At 41.7% G+C, this 21,241-nt stretch overlaps 1 long non-coding RNA gene across 1 annotated transcript; it reads right to left on the reverse strand.

Moving 5' to 3' along the window:
* Nucleotides 1-3,339: 3,339 nt before the first annotated feature.
* On the reverse strand, nt 3,340-10,215 carry LOC147613533 (uncharacterized). Its single transcript, XR_015263157.1, has 4 exons — nt 10,109-10,215; nt 8,969-9,238; nt 3,885-4,119; nt 3,340-3,712 (listed from the first exon to the last, which is right to left on the reverse strand). It is a non-coding gene; the product is annotated as an uncharacterized LOC147613533 (long non-coding RNA).
* Between the last annotated feature and the right edge of the window lie 11,026 nt (nt 10,216-21,241).

A 21,241-nucleotide genomic window follows, 5' to 3' on the forward strand; every position in this document is an offset into this window, starting at 1 on the left:
AGCCCGTCGAGCACTTGTCGCGCCTTTTACACCGCACCACACTTGGCATACATGTCCATTAGAGCACCGCCTAGCACAATGTTGTTCTTCAGCAACCCCTGCTTTCCATTCTCTTCATGGATTTGTTTCTCCTTGTTAGCTGCTCAGATCATGGAACATGCTTTCAACATGCATATGAACAATGTCGTTCTGAGCCAAACCCTGCCTTGCAATCTCGGCACAATGTCGTTCTGAGCCAAACCCTGCCTTGCAATCTCGGCATGGATTTGTTTCCACTAGAGCAGCACCGCTCAGCACAATGTCAATCTGAGCCAAACCCTGCCTTGCAATCTCGGTATGGATTTGTTTCCACTAGAGCACCGCTCAGCACAATGTCGTTCTAAGCCAAACCCTGCCTTGCAATCTCGGCATGGATTTGTTTCCTCATGTCAGCTGCTCCGATCGTGGCACATGCTTTCAAGATGCATATGAAGGTCACTGCATCTGGAAGGGTGCCCTCATGCTCATCTCTTCAAGGTAGTCAAGTGCTTGCTTGGCGTGACCTTCTTGTGCATATCCTGCAATCAACATAGTCCAACAGACATGATCCCAAGTTCTGCAGCAACCTACCTTGGAATCTTGTCATGGATGTGTTTCCCCTTGTCGGCTGCTCCGATCGTGGCACATGCTTTCAATATGCATATGAAGGTCATTCACTGCATCTGGTAGGATGCCCTCACTCTCCAAGAAACATCTTCCCGAGAAGGCAGCCCGTCAAGCACTTGTCACGCTTTGAAACAGCACCGCACTCAGCATACATGTCCACTAGAGCACCACATGTCGTATTGCAGCAACCCCTGCCTTGCAATCTGGTCATGGATGTGTTTCCCCTTGTCAGCTGCTCCGATCGTCTTTCAACCTACATATGAAGGTCACTTCATCTGGATGCCCTCATGCTGCATCTCTTCAAAGCAGTCAAGTGCTCACTTGGCGTGACCTTGTGCATATCTTGCAACCAGTGCACTCCAAAAGACAACATCCCGAGAAGGCAGCCCGTCGAGCACTTGTCGTGCCTTCGAAACAGCACCTCACTTGGCATACATGTCACTTGCAATCTGGTCATGGATGTGTTTCCCCTTGTCAGCTGCTCCGATCGTCTTTCAACCTACATATGAAGGTCACTTCATCTGGAAGGATGCCCTCATGCTGCATCTCTTCAAAGCAGTCAAGTGCTCACTTGGCGTGACCTTGTGCATATCTTGCAACCAGTGCACTCCAAAAGACAACATCCCGAGAAGGCAGCCCGTCGAGCACTTGTCGTGCCTTCGAAACAGCACCTCACTTGGCATACATGTCCACTAGAACACCACCAGCACAATGTCGTTCTGCAGCAACCCCTGCCTTGCAATCTCATCGTGGATGTGTTTCCCCCTCAGCTCCTTCGATCGTGGCATATGTAGGTCACTGCATCTGGTAGGATGCCCTCACTCTCATCTCTTCAAAGCAGTCAAGTGTTCGCTTGGCGTGACCTTCTTGTGCATATCCTGCTATCAGTGCACTCCAAGAAACATCATCCCGAGAAGGCAGCCCGTCGAGCACTTGTCACGCTTTGAAATAGCACCTCACTTGGCATACATGTCCACTAGAACACCACCAGCACAATGTCGTTCTGCAGCAACCCCTGCCTTGCAATCTCATCGTGGATGTGTTTCCCCCTCAGCTCCTCCGATCGTGGCATATGTAGGTCACTGCATCTGGTAGGATGCCCTCACTCTCATCTCTTCAAAGCAGTCAAGTGTTCGCTTGGCGTGACCTTCTTGTGCATATACTGCTATCAGTGCACTCCAAGAAACATCATCCCGAGAAGGCAGCCCGTCGAGCACTTGTCACGCTTTGAAATAGCACCTCACTTGGCATACATGTCCACTAGAGCACCACCCAGCAGAATGTCGTACTGCAGCAACCCCTGCCTTGCAATCTGTTCATAGATGTGTTTCCCCTTGTCAGCTACTCCGATCGTCTTTCAGCGTACAGATGAAGGTCACTGCATCCGGAAGGATGCCCTCACGCTGCACCTCTTCAAAGCAGTCAAGTGCTCACTTGGCGTGTCCTTGTGCATATCCTGCAGCCAGTGCACTCCAAGAGACAACATCCCAAGAAGGCAGCCCGTCGAGCACTTGTCGTGCCTTTGAAACAGCACCGCAGTTGGTCCACTGGAACACCACCAGCACAATGTCATTCTTCAGCCTTGCAACTAGTGCACTCCAGAAGACAACGTCCCAAGAATGGAGCTTATCGAGCACGTATCATACCTTTGAAAGAGTACCACACTTGGCATACATGTCCATGAGCAATGGGTTTATGTCCCCTTGTTTGCAGCTCCAATAGCCACACAGGCATTTCAGATGCAGATATACACATCATCACAGAAAGATGCGTTCAAAGCAGTTCCGTTCTTGCTTAACTTGACCATATCTCCAAATTGCACTCCAGGAGACAACATCCCGAGAACGGAGCTTATCGAGCACACGTCACCGAAGATGGCTGGTCATCCCAAATGTCTAGAGCTAGCAGGACTCTGCTCCATTGCTGTTGACTTTCCTAAAATGGGAGTCGCTGCTGATTTACCAATGTATCTCAGACCATCTAAGTATCTGTTACATCCTAAGAATGGAGCTTATCAAGCATGTCTCGTGCCTTTGAAAGAGCACCACAACTGGCATACATGTCACCGAAGTTGGCTCGTCATCCCAAGTGTCTAGAACTAGCAAGACTCTGCTCCAATGTGCATGTCGTCTTTGCTGACATGTCACCGAAGATGGCTTGTCATTCCAATCTGCATGTCGTCTTTGCTAACATGTCACCAAAGATGGGTATCATCCCAAGTGTCTAGAGCTTGCAAGATTTTGCTCCATTGCTGTTGACTTTCCTAAAACGGGAGTCGTTGCTGATTTACCGACGTATCTCAGACCATCTAAGTATCCAGATTTTATGGAAAAAACTGATACATCCTGAGAATGGAGCTTGTCAAGCATGTCTTGTGCCTTTGAAAGAGCACCACAGCTAGCATACTTGTGACCGAAGATGGCTAGTCATCCCAAGTGTCTAGAGCTAGCAAGACTCTGCTCCAATGTGCATGTCGTCTTTGCTGACATGTCACCGAAGATGGCTCGGCATAGGCAATCGACACCCAAGCCCCAACATAGAAAACACAACATTGTCCTCACACAAAGTTTTAGATAAAACTAGAAATTCATGCACATGCCAAAAAGCAATTAAGCAGCAAAGATTACGACAGAGGTGGTATGCATGCAAAAACTTGTAGGTTATCCATGACAAGAGACCGACAAAAGACGACATTTTTGAATTTTTGAAAATAGAGCTCATTACAATAATTATGATTACATCTTGCATAATGTCTCTGATCAAGACCATTCTTTTGAGGAAAAGACAATGGCTGGAAATTACATGTTCTTCAGAAGATCTTGCTAGCGTTTGTCCTCCTGCATACTACACTTGCATATGGCGAGTTCGTACATAGTCTCCGTATACAGGCGGATGTAGCATTTGTCTTCCTGCATACTACACTTGCATATAGCGAGTTCATACGTAGTCTTTGCATAAGTTGTAGCCACCAAGTCTTGGAATCTCGACCAAAAAAACTTCAACCTTGCAAAAATTCAGCCCATGTCATTCAACTCCCAGCCTCTCTACAAGATCGAGGATGTGTTGCCTGCAAGTAGATCATAACCAAAAGACTTGTAGGTTATCCATGACAAGAGAGACAAAAGAAGACATTTTTGAATTTTTGAAAATTGAGTTGATTACAATAATTATGATTACATCTTGCATAATGTTTTTGATCAAAACCATTCTTCCAGGAAGAGACAATGGCTGGAAATTACTTGTCATCCGGATACTCTTGCTAGCATTTGTCTTCCTGCATACTACATTCGCATATAGCGAGTTTGTACATAGTCTTCGTATATAGGCGGATGTAGTATGGGTGCAAAAAGCATGAGCATGCATAAGTCGTAGCCACAAAGGCTTGGAATCTGGTCCAAAAAAACTACAGCCTTGCAAAAATTCAGCCCATGTCACTCAACTCCCTGCCTCTCTCCAAGGTGGAGGATGTGTTGCCTGTAAGTAGATGACAACAAAACAAATGAGGCCACAAGTGTTATAACATGACAAATAAACAACCAAATAGTTCCACACTTACATGAAGTATATGAACAACTAATCAGCAGACTTCACAAAATCGTTAAAAAGCCGGTAGTCATTTTGATCTAGTACATATCTATCACTAGCTTCATTGTATGTTAAATGTGCCAATGCGATAACCGACTCAATACCAATCATGTTTAAGTCTGTCACATCATAAGAGTATGTCTGGCGCCCTTTCACCTTTTGATACCAACCAAGTTGAACCTCCACCCCTTGTGGGCGATCTACCAAGTCAAAACCCCGCTTGTAATCTACATATTTGCCACCCACCTTCTTTCGCATCTTCTGGACTCTTCCAAGGTACCAAGTGCTATGAAGAGTTTGCATCTTCTTCAACGTTGTGTCTTTTCCAATTCTCTTTGAAATTGTGCCTCCTTCTTCATGTGTTTCATCATGGAAGTAAACCGCACAATCTGACCCTATTCCAAAGAAATTCCCATTACTTCTTAATGTTGACTTTGTTTCGTTGTTGAAATACACTCCTTGTCTTACCCTAGTCAACCTATCCTTTGACAGTGTTGAGTTTCCATTGAGTTGACTCACCAATGTAGACTTGAAGATGAATTTCTTATCAACCTCCACCACGGGTGAGATAGTCTTCTTCCCGGCCTCACTACTTGCCTCGTCTAGTATCCCATCCACCTCATGTCGAATCTCACTCAAAGCGATAATCTCGTCATCTCCATCGCTGCCCTCACCAATGGGCCCGTCTTCGCCGCAAGGCTCCACAAAGTCATCATGTTCATCTGCCGCACCCATCTCAGCATCTATCCTTGACCACGTTGATTTTGTATCTATCCAAGGCTCTGTCCACCATTTAAGGCCTTCAATTGTGCTAGGTTTGAGGCCCAATGACTCACAAAGATCTTGTGCCTGCTTTAATCCCTCTTTTAATGCATCTATTACCTTTTCATCAGAGGAGACACTCTCATAGTTCCCAAGATCTATTTCCAAAACGCCTTCACGCTTGTTCAACTCCTTCCATATGTGTTCCTGTTTCTTATGTGCCCTTGAAAAAGTCACCCCATTTGAGTTACATTCATGCACGGCAATCTTGTTTAGACTTCCAACACAATGCAAAATATCTCCAAAATCAAATGCTCTTTCTTGCCCAACCATACCTCCGATCTTGCTGAAATAGATCTCTGCTGCATCAGATCCTGTGAGATGTAAAGGGCACTTGAGACTTGGGTAAAATTCTCGGAACATCTTTATAAGTAGAACCACAAAATGACAAGAAAGCTGGATATCTGTGTACGCCTCTTTGCTGATGAGGTTTTTCTTGAGAGTGTATGTAGGATGGTGATGAATCCACAATCTCCACAACTTGAAGAAGAAGACCACTTTAGCAGCAAGCACCACACGCTCTCTCAAGTCTAAATGTGGAGATAAAAAAATGTCTATGTAATCAGCAACAACCTGCAAATATGCCCCAGTCCCGTGCATGCTCCTCTCTTTCTTTTGCATTTCCCTCATACATTTTTGTACTTGTCTAGAGACAATCATTTGGGCCGCTCTCCAGTTCTGACGATCATTTCGTTGTATATCCCCTTCTCGTAACTTGTGTTGATCAACAGAGAAGGTATTATACACCATAGCAACATGATTGAGCGTAATCCATACTTGCCCAATTGCTAGTTGCCGAGTAGGACTATCAAGAGGGCTCACAAGCTTCTTTCCACAATGCACAAAATCTTGATCATGCAACCCATACACCTCGCCTCCTACCATTCTCCCTTTGAGCTTCCATCCACCCCATTTGATGTCAAATTGTCTATCACTCTTTTTTAGGTAGTCTTCAAGCATAAGCTTGCGACGTCTACTATCACCATCTGAAGCATGTCCAATTATTGGCCCTAGGCTGTCCTTCCACTTTGCATTCCACATTTGCTCCACAAGAGTCCATTGAGTTCCGATGAAATCACTATCAAAGCGGTTACAAGTGCAATGCACAACTATAGCCAACCGCGGAAGACTCTCTTGAAGAGGGTTGACAATGAGGAGTCTTGCATAGTGCCCCACCACGTGGTTTTGGAAGGCATCCACTATGGTATCATATCCTTGAGCTCCATCGCCAACGATGATAGCATCATTTGAGGAGCATTCATGATCCTATCCCTTTCTTCCACAAAACCCAATCAAAGTGTCATCCTTTGCGTTCCACCTACATAACCATGAAGCTCCATTTTAACGTCTTTATTTCAACATAAATAAATTTCAGATTTGACACTAAAACAAAGAGAGAGAAAATCAACCCAGCTTTTACCTGATGCGGCGCTTGATGGTCGTTTCATCTTCAGCAATAATGAATGGCACCCGTGATGCTATTCCATGTTTGAACTTCGCATCTTTGTATATTTTACCGATCGCATCAACAATATACTCATGCTCCCCCGATTGAAATTGAGTTGCCTTTCTTCCGTGCCTCCTTGTGGTTGACATGGATGGCCCTCCAATGTTTACACTCAGGAAATCATGTAAGCGCGGCCCGCCCCATAGCTTTGCAACCTCAAAAATGGTCTTTGTGGATTCTGTAAATCTTTGCCCCTTTTTGGATCTTAATGCATTATTTGCAATGTCTTGAAGAAAATTCCATATAGCTAGCTTGCCTCCAAACTTTCCTTGCTTGTGAGCCTCAATAATGTTATTGCAAAAACGCCGCACATCCCTCCTATTAATAGCTTCATAGTTTGCTTCTTTTAAGGACCTGATTCTCACTGAAAGCACCACAATCTTTGCCTTCAACCACCATACCTTTCTCCCTACCTCTCGCATGTTTTTCTTTGTCTCAACTGCGACACTTTTTAGCTCCTCACCAGAAAGGAAATCCAATCACCTTCCTTGACCTGTTTGTCTCTCTCCCCTCTTCTCAATTGCAATACTCTCTCGATACACCCTCATGCGAAAATCATTGTAAGTTGGAATTTTCTTGCAATACTCGCATGTGAAACTTTCAAAGGGCATTCCAATTCTCACGATACGAAGACAACACACATGCCTAAAGCACCCATCTATCGTGTATTCTTTTTTTCCATCATACAAAGTAGCTTTTGTATGCGGCTCACAAAACCACTCTTTTCCCATCTTTAGGTCTTGTAGAAGAGGTTTTATATAAACCAAACTACCATTAACATCAAGTGTACATTGCCATAAGCCCCAGCACAACAGATTTAGACTTGATGAAGGCAAGCTTGAATCACCTGTGGGGACGGAAGCCTCCGTACGCATGGTTGATGTGAGGAATGCACCCAAAGTTTGTTGACGTGGATCCTTTTCAAAATGCTTGCTTTTTAGGCCGCCCACTAGCTCCTGTCAAGAGGGGAGATGCTTGATTTGGTGTGGTCTTGCTCCATGCATTGATGTGAGATTTTGCGTTGATATGTTCTGTTAGGATGGTATGCAAATCTGAACCTCGAGGGCATAGGTGCAACCACTTTCCATCATACTTACACACCACTCTGACAACATTTTTATCTTTGTAATCATGCAAGGTTGCTTCAATCAGCTGAAAATCAGCCCCTACACGAGGACAAAAAGAGCGTAAAAAATTAGCTGAAATTAAATCTGATATGCATAGGCAAAAGCCCTTAAAATAAGAACCAAAACAAGGGGCTGAAAATTCTGTCTTGCATGAATCTGTCATAAAAGGAGAGAATGGTTTAATTGTAAAGCACGAAGCAAGAAGTTGATGCTTACGTTCATGAGTGCTATTGAACTTAGTCATCTCCTCGATAGCCGCCAAGATCGTCACTGCATGATCATAATCATCCTCGTTGCCTTTTGTACTACTTCCACGAGTACCATGAGTAGGAAATGCATCAAACTTCAACCCTCGGTTGGATAGGTATCGTTTTTGATGTGCTTGACCATCTAGAATGTGAAATCTCATGAAGTTTGACAAGCATGAGTATGCTGATTGCTTGCCACCAATCACTCCCGATCCATAAACACTTCCACATTCGTTGCACCACACTCGAATCAAAGGATGGTCATTGACATCTTCCGTGATAAGTTGAAACTTATCATCTCTTGGTGGCTTTCTCTCACTCAACTTCTTGCGAGTCTTCTCACATTGGAGCTCCCAAAGGTCGAGAGCTACTTTTGATACGAAAACACTCTTGAGCATGTTGACTTTCCCACCTTCAAGATTATATATCCTTTTATCACCCTCTTCCCTCGTTTCATCACCCTCTCCCCTTGCATCCATATCACTAGCTTCTATTGCAACATTCGAGCTTCTACAAACACGCTTCGAGGGCCCACCACCATCGACCGCAGCTGATATCCTTTTTATGCCAACACTTTTATTGTTCTCAACTTGCCAACGCTCTTCTTGTAATGCATTCAATATGCAAACTTCATCATCTTCTTCATCTTCAAGAACAAACTCGAATGCTTCACTTATAATGCCATCTTGCATGATCTCTTTGCGTATAGCACTATAAGTGCAATCTCCCATCACTCTAACATAACCCAACAGCTTCTTCTCACTACTCCCATGATCGAGCACCTTGATACGAGCCTTAGATGCCATCAATGATCAACTCTCTATGAGCTCTCTATTCAAAATAAGCATACAAGAAAAAATATTACACGAATGTACATAACAAAACATGCATACAAATAGAAAAGTAAATGTGCAGAAGTAAATTATTCAATCAAAGGCTCAATAATATGGATGCTTAAGCAATGTGAAAATTCTTTTCTCTTAATCATATCAAAGAAACCATAAACATCATAAAGAACTCCAAAGCACACTCACCTTCTTAGCGACTAGTCGTGAAACTTGAAATAAGAAAGTTATCTCAGCTTGTAGTTCCAAAGCTTGTAAATAAAAAGCATTAATCAGCCTGCGCAATAAGAGAATCAAGCTACGAGAATAAATATCAATACATACATAAATTAATGAGCTTATGTACTTGGTAAATCAATGAGAAATGCAAAGTAAAAGAAAGGACAAGGAAGAGGCTGCATAGTCATTGATTTAGTGACTTGCCAACATAGATGGGATCCCGTTGGAAACTTTTTTTACCTGTAGAGAAATGAAAGTAATCACTAATTGATCAACAAACATGCACACTGTATCTCTCATCTTTCATACCACTCACACAGATGCCTCCCTATCTTTGCCCCTCTCTCTCTCTCTCACATCAAAACACTAAAACTTGGTGTCTTCTTTTCGAATACGGCCTCTCTGTCACACACACCCTCTCTCTTATACACACACACACAAACTCATGCATATGTACGTGGTGCACATGCACAATTTTGTCTCTCTCACATACACATACACACACGCACATACACACAAACATAAACACTTGTACATAGCTCGTATGCTCATATACACACACACACATATACACACAAACATAAACACTTGTACATAGCTCGTATGCTCACTGCACAACTCTCTCTCTCTCTCTCTCTCTCTCTCTCTCTCTCTCTCTCTCTCTCACGGAGACACACACCAACATACATGCACATATACACATCTCATATGCATATTGCATAACCTCTCTGCGGTGTATTCATATACACACACTCTCTCTCTATCGATCATTAACATATGTTTGGGACTCCCTCTCTACCTTGTATCTCTCTCTCTCTCTCTCTCTCTCTCTCTCTCTCTCTCTCTCTCTCTCTCTCTCTCTCTCTCTCATACACACACACACACACACACGCTAGACATGGGAAAGAAAAGATTTGTGTGTGAGACATAGAAAATGGGTATGTTTATGCTGAGAGAGAACAAAACATGAGAAAGAAGAATCCTTTTGTTTGGCTGTGTGTGTGTGTGTGTGAGAGAGAGAGAGAGAGAGAGAGAGAGAAATTAAAGCACTGTTGTGAGTGGGTATGAGGGGAGGAGAAAATAAAATAAAACAAAGGAGATGTATCTTACCCTGTGTGAGAACTTGCATTTGACAAAGAAGGAACCTTTTCCTAGCTTGCTTGTGACGCTTATGCCCTCCTTTGGGAGCTCCAATCATCTACATAGGAAATAGAAAAGAGCTGCAATCGTCTGCACAAGAGCAAGAGAGAGAGAGAGAGAGAGAGAGAGAGAGAGATGCGCGGGCTTTTTCTCCTAGCTTTGAAACAAAAAATTAAGAGCGTGATGATCTAAGGAGTGTGAAAAGGGAGGATTTGAACGCTCCACCTATAGCTAAATAAAAAGTAACGTTACCACTACAACAATAGCTAATTCTGAAGTATTTTGAATAAAAACATCCCTTATTTTAGTTTCTCCCGGTGGAATAATAAGCCCCCTCCTTTCTTTTTAAAACTGTAGGTCAATTTGAAATTGGATCCCCTCCTGTTGAACGCACGTGCTACACCTACAGGTCTGTAAGGTGGACTCCCCGGGGTCACACTATCCGAAGGTTCATCATCGAAACTTATCCACAACATGTTCATTGTCAGGCCTACGCTAGATTATGAAGTCAAATTCTTGCAAGAGCAGCATCAATCTTGTCACAACTTATCCAGGACATAGATGAGCAACAACATGTTCATTTTCAGACTTTTCTTGACCATTGGCATGTGGATAATATAATGTGGACTTCTTAGGGATAATCTAATATACCTCTATGAGGACTGAAGGTTGCTCATGCTCTATGGTACACACCTTTGTTATACTTCATATATCCCCATCTTATATAGCTACAACCACACTAGCCTCTTCTAGTGATCTCATGACATTCCTTCTATAAATATTCTATCAAACAGGAGCATTATTATCTCATCGTATGAGCTTAGCTGAAGGGTAAATAAATCTCCATCTGGAAATTGGTCTACTGCACTATCCAAAGAAACTTCCCCAAGGCAAATAAAATTGCATTGCATTCAAAAGATGGTGTGTCACACTATCCGAAGGTTCATCATCGAAACTTATCCACAACATGTTCATTGTCAGGCCTACGCTAGATTATGAAGTCAAATTCTTGCAAGAGCAGCATCAATCTTGTCACAACTTATCCAGGACAAAAATGAGCAACAACATGTTCATTTTCAGACCTATGCTAGATTAAGAAATAAAATTCTTGCAAGAGAAGCATCCATCTTGCCAGCTTTCCAGTGAGATTTGACTTATTCACCAAATACAATAAGGCCTAATGTTCCACTTGGAAAATACCTAACAGATAATGTCGAAACTTATTAACAAAGTACACCATTCCTAATGCCTTTCCTCTCAATTGTGGAGTAGTTCTTTTCTACACTCAAGAGCATCTAGCTTGCATAATAGATTGATCGATATTGTTCTCCTTTTGTTTCATGCATAAGGGAACTCCTAATTGCAACACCTAAGGCATCAGTAAAGACATGGAAACGCATGGACCAATCTGGGCATCCTTGTTCATCAGTAGATACAATGGGCATCCCACATGCACCAAATGTCAGAGGAAGCCCAAAACTTTTCCCAATTCCTTCTTGATGAAGCCTATAATCTCACAATAACAATCATCTTTTCAGGGATCCACTACTAATCATTCCTCTGAAACAATATGACCTAGTAGTTTCTCGATGCTTACTGTAAAAACATATTTTGTTGGATTCAATCTAAGCTTACTCTTCTCTAGACACAACATCAAATGGTGTCGATGATGTGAGCATTTGCCCAAAACATTGAAGTCACGAACACTCTCATAAAGTTTGTGAGATAATATAGAAAATTTCCTACACCATTCTTTGAAAAGTGGTGGGAGCATTCTTCAATCCAAATGTCATCGCATTAGAAGAAAACACTCATTTTGTAACAAAGCTATCTTTGTGTTAACTTTGGGAGCCATCCTGATAACAAAAGTTGCCTTTTTACTTTGGGAGCCATTTGACTTGATTTTAACTACTATGAAGCCGTCTAAAAATGAGTGCATGTCATGTCCATCTACTACTGCATCTAGGAGAGAATCTGTGAAGGGTAGTGGAAAGGGTGAATTGGTGACTAAATTCAATCCAAATAAATCTACAACTTCCCATTTTTCTTTGGCACAATCACAATCGGCAACACCCAACTTGCCTTATCCAACTAGATAAATAAAGCCCACCTTCAACAATTTGCCAATTTCTTTTTTTACTTGCCTAGCACAGTTTTGGTTCATTTGATACCACTATTGTAGGATTAAAACAATATCTTCCTTGGGGTTAATCTTGTGCTAATACAAACTAGGATCAATGCCCTTCATGTTTCTATAGCTCCAAGTAAAGACATTTTTCTATCATGATATAGCAGCTCCTACAACTTTTGTCTCTAATCCGTTTAAAGCTTGGCACTAACCCCCGTACCATCCGTTGAGTCTATTCTCACCAAAATTTATGCCTGAAAGTTCTAAACTCAGTTTCTTCTCTACTTGTTCTTCTCATGGACCTTTTCTGTAGTGATCAAAGCTTCTAGAACATCTATTTCTTTGGCCTCTTATAGAGTATTCTTTCTCAGATCTTTTGATTATGTTAGAACTACTAAAGGGATTAAAATATCTGGTTATATGGATATCACTTGCGGAATTCCAACTCGTATTAGGAGATAACTTGAGCAACATCCATATTAAATAGGAAAACCAATTTTGATTTTCCTTTAAAATCTCTTCTTCTTCATTGCCCTCACTCCTTCACTAGCTAATTCAAACCTTTTGCATGGAGAGAATGGACTGAATCCATTTGAAACTAATGATACCTTGACTCAGTTTCCCAATTCTATTGTATATTTGCATTTTGCAGCTAGGGATGCCCCAATAGCATTGCAAATATGCAAAGAAAATCAGCCCATTGCTTTTAACAAGACATTAAGGACTCTAGGCATTGTCTGACATGAATTTTATGCTCACCACCTCAAGAACTACTTTGTCAAAATTTGGAACATATTCCATTGATTCGCATTATTCGTGGTACCGTTGGCTTGAACATCTACTAGCTTCTCCAAGGTCATAATCTGCCTACAACTTTGCCTCCTGTAATTGGGAACCAAGGTAAGAAACTGATCCAATGTAATGTTTAATTTCATCTTATGCAGGTCTTTCCATAAATCATATTCGGCTATAGCTTGCTAGCTTTCCATAGCTTTTGGATGTCCCTTTTTCCTAACGGCTCTAGGGGCGAAGTATCCATCCCCTTCCTTGTAAAAGCTTTTCTCCTCAATTCTACAATTGGTCACTGAGACTACCTTTTAGCCCCCATTTCCTAACACAATGGGATTATTTAGTGAGTTTAGCCATCTTCCTTCAATGGCCTTACACTTAGTCCAAGTGCTTCTGACACTTTCTACCATGGCTCCATATTACTAGCACAAGTTACGTCATGCCAATATCCTATATCTACAAAGAGTGAGCATCCTCCAAACTTTGTTCTTCCACTTTTACCGAGAAAGGAACTAGGGCCCTCGCAAACTTGTGACCACAAATACTGCCTTGTGGGTCGATCACCCTTCATCGGATAAGGCTCAATTTACACTAAATTGATTATCAGACGTTCAGTCAAAGTTGATCCTCTACATGTGTCTTCTGAAGCTCCTACCAATGGCATTGCCAAAGTAGGCATTCCATCTTTCGATGCTGAACAATAGCCTTAAGTAGTAACAATAGAAAAGACCTCCTAAGGCCCCACCATGACCTTGACCATAAGGATGCGATGATAGAGGCCTGTATTCTATTACTAGCATCACGTGTTGAACTAAAACTACATGCTGGACTTGGTCTGTGAGACAATGCCTTTATACCGGTAAGCCTCCATGGCATGAGTAGTGGTCTGACATACAACACAGTAGGGGGTAAGGTTGCATTCCTCCTTGGTATGACCTTGATTTGAACACTTGGTTGGAGCAGTCATAGTCCAGCTCCTCCTACACTTCCCCCGGTAAGCTTAGTCCATGCTACCACCAATTGACCTTAAATTGTATATTGAGATTCTAAATCTGGCCCTGCATCCGAGTCCTCATCCAAAGTGTCTTCATCTCCTTGTTCTTCATCCGAGGAGTTTGTATCATGTTTTTTCTTCTCTCCACCAGACTATTAAAACCATTGAATTGCAAGGTCCACTAATGCCACTCCACGCTTTAGCCATTTCCACAATCTGCACACAAACTATTCACTCTCTGTTGGCCTATCCACAGAGTCCGCACGACTCTCTATAAGGTATGGAATTTGGTTGCATAATCTTTCATTGGTAAACTTTTCTACTCTAAGTGGCATAACTTTTTTAGCACCTGTGAGGATGTCTTTTCCTTCCAGAATTGGTGCTGAAAGGCATCTTGCAAGGCTACATAAGTAGGAAAGTGATTGAGGCCATAATGTGCATGCCAATTGGTGGCTTGCATCAATGAAGGTATTCCACTTCTGAACTGTGTGTTGGACATAAAGTAGCCAAACCAGATGTTTTCAAAATTCACCACATGTGTGTCTAAATCCTCCTCCTTACCATGGAACTTGAGATACTAAAGAGACACACACTATGCCATGTCTGATGAGAGAAAGTAGACATCCTCCCACGAGACCAAAGAGACTAGAGAACTTGGATGATATGGCAACTAAAGATCCACACCCAAGCCGGCTAACAAAAGTATAAAAACCAAAAGGTTCCACAATATAGGATGCTTGTCCCCGGATGCGGTCCCACAGGTTGACTACCATCATCCATATGCTCACTGACATCATCCTTTGCCTCGTCCCAAAAATTATATGGATTCAATTCCCATCATTCTTCATCCATGGACAATTTGTGATGCTCCCAACGAGCATCATAATGTCATTCATGTTCTAAATCGAGCGATAAATGAAGGAGGCCTAGTAGAAGTCACACGCTCCTCTATCCGAAGGAGCAAATCCACCGTGTTAGAAGGGCGGTTGGCCAAAAACACGGATATAAAAGCCTTGAAAACACAAGGAAAAGACCCAAAAAATGCGACAAAACCCACATGGTCAAAAAAAAACTAGTGCATGCTCGAGTAAGTAGGATTGCCAAAAATGTTGTGGTAAATAAACCAGCACCAAAGTTATAGATTAAGCCTTAAACTACACATGACACGCTATGATAGAATTAACAGTCATCCAGGGATTCAAGATAATGAACATAGTACTCGCCGCGATATAAAACATAATTGCGTAATGAATCAACGAGCTGATTTGCTAATAATCAATGTAATTGAGCAACTAAATAAGTACTCTCATACGCATAAGCATTCAAATAAGTGCTTATCACATAGTATATATATCATCCCGTGAGCTTTTTCCATCCCACCGTACCTCCATCCATCCCATTAGCTTTTTGTATGCTTTTTCCATCCCACCATACCTCCATCCATCCCATGAGCAGTATGGGCCACTCAAGGGTGTGCCTCTCATAGCTTATGAAAGACAAGATCAAAATCATTTCCTAGAAGCGAGGTGAGAGGCCAAGTTGTCTTGACAAGATTCTAAAAGCTATGCTTGAAAAGGTTTTATAGATGGTAGGTGAGAGGGGACTGTGTATCTTGTCACAAAATACGAGCTTCTCCTTTCTTGGCATCATCAGTACAAGTGGGAGAGCTTGTTGGTATGTGTACGTTTCCATCTGCACCCATGAAGCCTAAGGGATGACACTTCTGACTCCTACACAACTTTGTACATACATGAGAGCTAGCATGAATCGCAATGTCTTAATGACATTGAACCCCTTTTCTCCATCTTTTTTGCACATACATCGAGAGCTAGCATGAATCTCATTACCTTTGAGGTGTTGACCATGAATCCTAGTATCTTTGTAGCACTGACCCCCTTTCCTCCTTCACAACCATACAAGTGGTTGGCCAAGTCTAGGTGAATCCTAGGGCCCAAAAGGGGAGAAAACCCCCTTTTTTAGGCCTTGTGCTACCTTTCACATGCCGAACCTCTAGATGACAGAGATGTGGTTGCTTGGCTAGAGGTCTAGGGCCCAAACTTGCTCTTTGTGTGTACATTGAGCTCCACGTTGAAATCCTTCCTACTATTCGTGTCTAAATTCTACTCCATTTGTGATACGATGTTCATGTTCTTCCCAGCCTCTCATTCTTTTCGGCCATTTCCATATACATGGCCTAATAAAAGCCTCATATGCATTGTAATGAAAGGGGCTTGAGTTTGTACATAAAGGAGAGGCTAATGGGCATGGATATGGCCAGGCAAGTATGAGACCCAACATTAATGAGTGTGAAAAGGTGGGCAAGTATATAAGTGAATATTGTAACTAGGGACATTAATCACTTTTAACTAATCAAATCATATTTTCTTAGAGCTCTATGCTTCTATGGCTATGGTGGTACTCCCTTGAGTGCATGTGGTACTCCATCATGAGTGCACTTTCTTTCTTTCTCTCTCCATCTTTACAGTGGTATCATTTCCTTGTCTTTGATCCAAGCTTTCTGAAAATTTTTAAATTTTTTGCATTTTCTATGGATTGCAATCCTCACTTGGAGAGCTGATGTGAAGGCTCAAAGACCTCAAACTTTGCAAGATGCCATGTATTATGCGGAGGTCTTTGAATCTAAGTATAAGGGGAGTGTTGCAATGTTACGGTAGTTAATTTATTATTGGATCACCCAATAATAAATTAATTACCCATAAGTGAAAAGAATATCTTGGGTGACCCAAGTGTGATTAATTTGGTTGTGAGTGAATCCAACCAATTATATGTGTGACGCATGTAAGAAATGTGTGAGTGAATCCAATCAACTCTTTTGAATTAATGATGGTGACCCTAGTTGGTTGTGAATGAATCCAATCAACTCTTTTGAATTAATGAGGGTGACCCTAGTTGGTTGTGAATGAATCCAACCAGCTGTAACACGTGTGAGATATGTGGTATACTTTTTAAATACATGTGACGTGTATGAAAACATTGTGAGTAAATCCAATGTAGGAGTTTGATTGTGAGTGAATCCAATGTAGGAGTTTGATTGTGAGTGAATCCAATGTAGGAGTTTGATTGTGAGTGAGTCCGATCAACTCTAAGACACGTGTGACGCATGTAAGGGTGAACTGTGAATTTGATCGTGAGAAAATCTGATCAACTTTAAGACAGGTGTGATGCGTGTGAGGATATGTGGGAGTGAATCCACTTAAATACATAATGACATTATGAGTGAATCCAATGCGAAAACAATTAATATATTTGATCACCCGTGTGTACTAATAGTTACAACCGAGGAACGGTTGTCTTCTCAAACGGGAGGACTATCACGGGAGTGAGATTTTTTAGAATATTTTATCATGGGAGTGAATCCAATTAATTATGTGTGATGCATGGTAATGAATGATTTCAATTTGTTATAATTATTTTTGTGAGTGATTCCAAAGTAATTGTGATCTAACATTATGGATTATGTTAAGTATAGATCATGAGTTTAAGACAACCAAGGTGGACATTGGACGAGATTAGCTAGCTAAGCACATGTATACTAAATATTTAATTTTATATAGTTTGGCCCATTGTACATATGTTGGGAAAGGTTTATTTTTTATGAGATGCTTTAAAAGCATTGGACTAAGGTTCAATTTTGTAAAAGCCCAGTTTTGGAAAAGCTATGTTATTTATGGCTCCAAGGGCTAAATTTATGAATATGATTTAAATACCGCGTATGGGAGTGGAGCCACACACGTCGGGGGGGAGATTACACCCAATCTTGTATTCTTTCATTTTTCATGCTCTTGATTTTATGCTACGATGTTATGGTTTATTTCTTTTATTATTTAATTTGTGAAATAATCTAATCTCCATATGCCATGGTCCTGTAACATGCAAATAGATGGAATGCGGGATCAACTAAGCCATCTACTTTCAGCCCAAATGTAGTAAAATGGCCAACTTCTACCTCTTCAACACCTTATGTACCTCGTGCAAGCTTCACTCCAACTTATACTCCCACACAACGATATCCTAGTGTGTATGGATAGCCAAGGAATGTGAAATGGAGTGGTTCTACGACCAAAACTCCTCTCAAGAGTGATGCTAAATCTTCTTCCCTTCAAGGCAAAGTGATTAAGAAATTGTCATAAACGGAGATGGAGGAGAAGAGGAAGAAAGGGGTTTGCTTCCTTTGCAATGAGAAATGGAGTCCTGAGCATAAAAAGATTTGCAAGGCAAAGGAGGTGAGAGATAACATGATCTTCGAGGTGGTTGAAGATGAAGAGGCACCATTGGATTATGTGAATGAGGCTGAATTTCAAGATTGCGCAAATGAGGTGATAGAAGAGCATACTCTTGACCCTTCTCAAGAGTTTCCATTTGATCCGGGTGGAGAGGATTGGGTAAAAGTTGAAACAAAAGAAAGGACAGCCATGTTGTGCCATTTCACAAGAAGCTAAAGCAAGATGCAAAGGTTCCAACACTTTGAGGCTTGTGGGGAAGATTGGGGGTAGATCCATTCATATACTTATTGATTCGGGGAGCACACATAGTTTTGTAAACTCTAAATCAATAAATTCTTTAAAACTATGCCCAATAGGGATCATGAAACCTCTAAAAGTGGAGGTTGCAAATGGACAGCATGAGTTGTGCGTTGCAACAAGGATTTCTTTGTCTTTTGATTATGCCTATGATGCCCGTTTGATGCACATGAAAATGTGGTTTATGCATGAAGGCAAGGAGCTATTCTTGGATGGAATTTGCAGCCATGCTTCAACCTTGGTGTCCATGAAACAAATGAAGAGAGAGTTGAAGAGTTTATGCCTTGTTTACTTGCTACAACTCACTCGTCAAGAAGAGGACAATGGGCTGCAAATACATGATAAAGAGATGGATGCCTTGTTTGCAAGAGTACAAAGATGTGTTCGAGGCACCTAAATGCTTGCCACCTACTAGAGAAGTTGATCATGCCATAGAGCTTGAGAAGGATGCAAAACCAATCAATAAGCCTCCTTATAGGCTTTTGAAGGTTGAGTGGGAAGAGGTGGTAAAGCAAGTGGAAGAGCTTTTGGAAATGTGATTCATACAACCAAGCCAATCACCTTTCGCCTCACCGGTTTTGGAAATGTGATTCATACAACCAAGCCAATCACCTTTCGCCTCACCGGTTTTGTTGGTGAAGAAGAAGGATGGATCTTATAGAATGTGTATCGATTATAGAGATCTCAACAAGATCACTATAAAGAATCGATATCCCATTCCAAGGATTGATAATTTACTTGATGAATTGAAAGGAGCAAAATACTTCTCCAAGATAGATCTCAAGTTCGGGTATCATCAAATAAGGATGAAAGATGGTGATGAGTTTAAGACGAAATTCCGGACTGAACGGGGTCTATTTCAATTCATGGTTATGCCTTTTAGATTATCAAATGCCCCTACCACAGTTCAAGCTCTCGTGAATAAAAATTTGAAGCCATTCCTCTACAAATCAGTTTTGGTCTTCTTTGATGACATACTTGTGTATAGCAAGTCAAGGAAGGAGCACTTGATGCATGCGGAGCAAGTGTTGAAGGTATTGAGAGAGCACAAGTTGTTTGCCAAGCAAAGCAAGTGCACCTTTATGTCACAAGCCTACACCATCCACAACACTACTCAATTAAGGGGATTTTTGGGATTATCATCCTTTTATACGAGGTTCATACGCCATCATGCTCACATGGCAGCCCCATTTACCGATAGGCTTAAGAAGGAAGCTTTTTTTTTGGGATGCCACTGGCCGATAAAAGCTTTCAAGAGCTCAAGCAAGCACTCATTTCATCTCCAATATATTTGCCTTGATTTTTATAAGCCTTTCACTATATGGGCTGATGCAAGTGGGAGAGGAATTGGTGGCGTGCTATATGAAGAACATAGGGTAGTTGCTTTTATGAGAGTAGAAAGCTCACCGAGAAGGAGAGGAAGCTTCATGTTTATGATTAAGAAATGTTGACCATTTTACATGCCATAAAGAAGTGGCATCACTATTTATATGGTGGGCATTTCAAAGCAAGGACCGATCATCGAGTACTCCAATTTTTCCTCACCCGACAAAACCTTTCTCCCAAGCAAAAGAGATGTCTTGCTACCTTGCAAAATTATGATTTCGAGATCTCTTACACGGTGGGAAAGGATAATGTTGTGGTGGATGCACTTTCTAAGATGTGGGCTTGCACTATACATGCTATTTCGAAGGTGCATTATGATTGGATTCATGAGATACAAGAGGAGTATTTGGTGGATGACATGGTTGGTCCAATGTTTCAGAAATTGCAGCAAGGGTTGTGTGAGTATCCATATTTTGAGGTGTGTGGGTTGCTTTGGTTGTACAAAGGAAAGGTCTATTTGGTTCCTCACTCATCCTTCAAGCTAAAAATCCTACAAGAGATGCACTCTTCACTAATGGCAGGTCATTTGGGGGTGTTCAAGACCTATGATAAGATATGGAAGAGTTTCTTTTGGAAAGGACTTTGGAAGGATGTGCATGACTTTGTGTAAAAGTGTTTGCCTTGCCAACAGAACAAGGATCCAAATCAATTGCCGGGAGGATTGTTGCAACCATTACCTATTCTAAAAGGAAAGTGGACCCACATAGCCATGGATTTCATTACCGGGCTGCCCACTACTAAGCAAGGGTGGAATAGCATCTATGTGGTAGTGGATAGATTAACAAAGGCCGCTCATTTCATACCCACAAAGGTATACAGCTTCTATGGTGGCTCAACAATTTATGGAGCATATGTTTAGGTTGCATGGAATGCCAAAGCAAGTGGTGAGTGATAGGGATGTCAAGTTCATGAGCCATTTTTGGAAGAGTGTCTTTGATTCCATGGGGACACACTCACTCCAAGTATAGCCTATCATCCGCAAACGGATGGCCAAACCGAGAGGGTGAACAAGTGGCTCGAAATCTATTTGAGACACTATTGTTATGACACCCAATCTTCATGGGATAAATGGCTACACTTACCTAAATTTTGCCATAACAATACCTATCACATGAGTATTGGTATGTCTCCATTTGAAGCCATGTATGGGTATAAGGTGCATGTACCTTCCATTGCATTCAATGAGGAAAAGGTGAATCCTCAAGCCAAAGAGAAGATTGAGAAGATGTGTGTAATATTGCAAAGGTGCAAGGATAACATAGCTA

The sequence above is a fragment of the Cibotium barometz genome, chromosome 43 (genome assembly GCF_041138505.1).
Source record: "Cibotium barometz isolate CiBa-2024 chromosome 43, ASM4113850v1, whole genome shotgun sequence".
NCBI classification, from domain to species: Eukaryota; Viridiplantae; Streptophyta; class Polypodiopsida; order Cyatheales; family Cibotiaceae; genus Cibotium; species Cibotium barometz.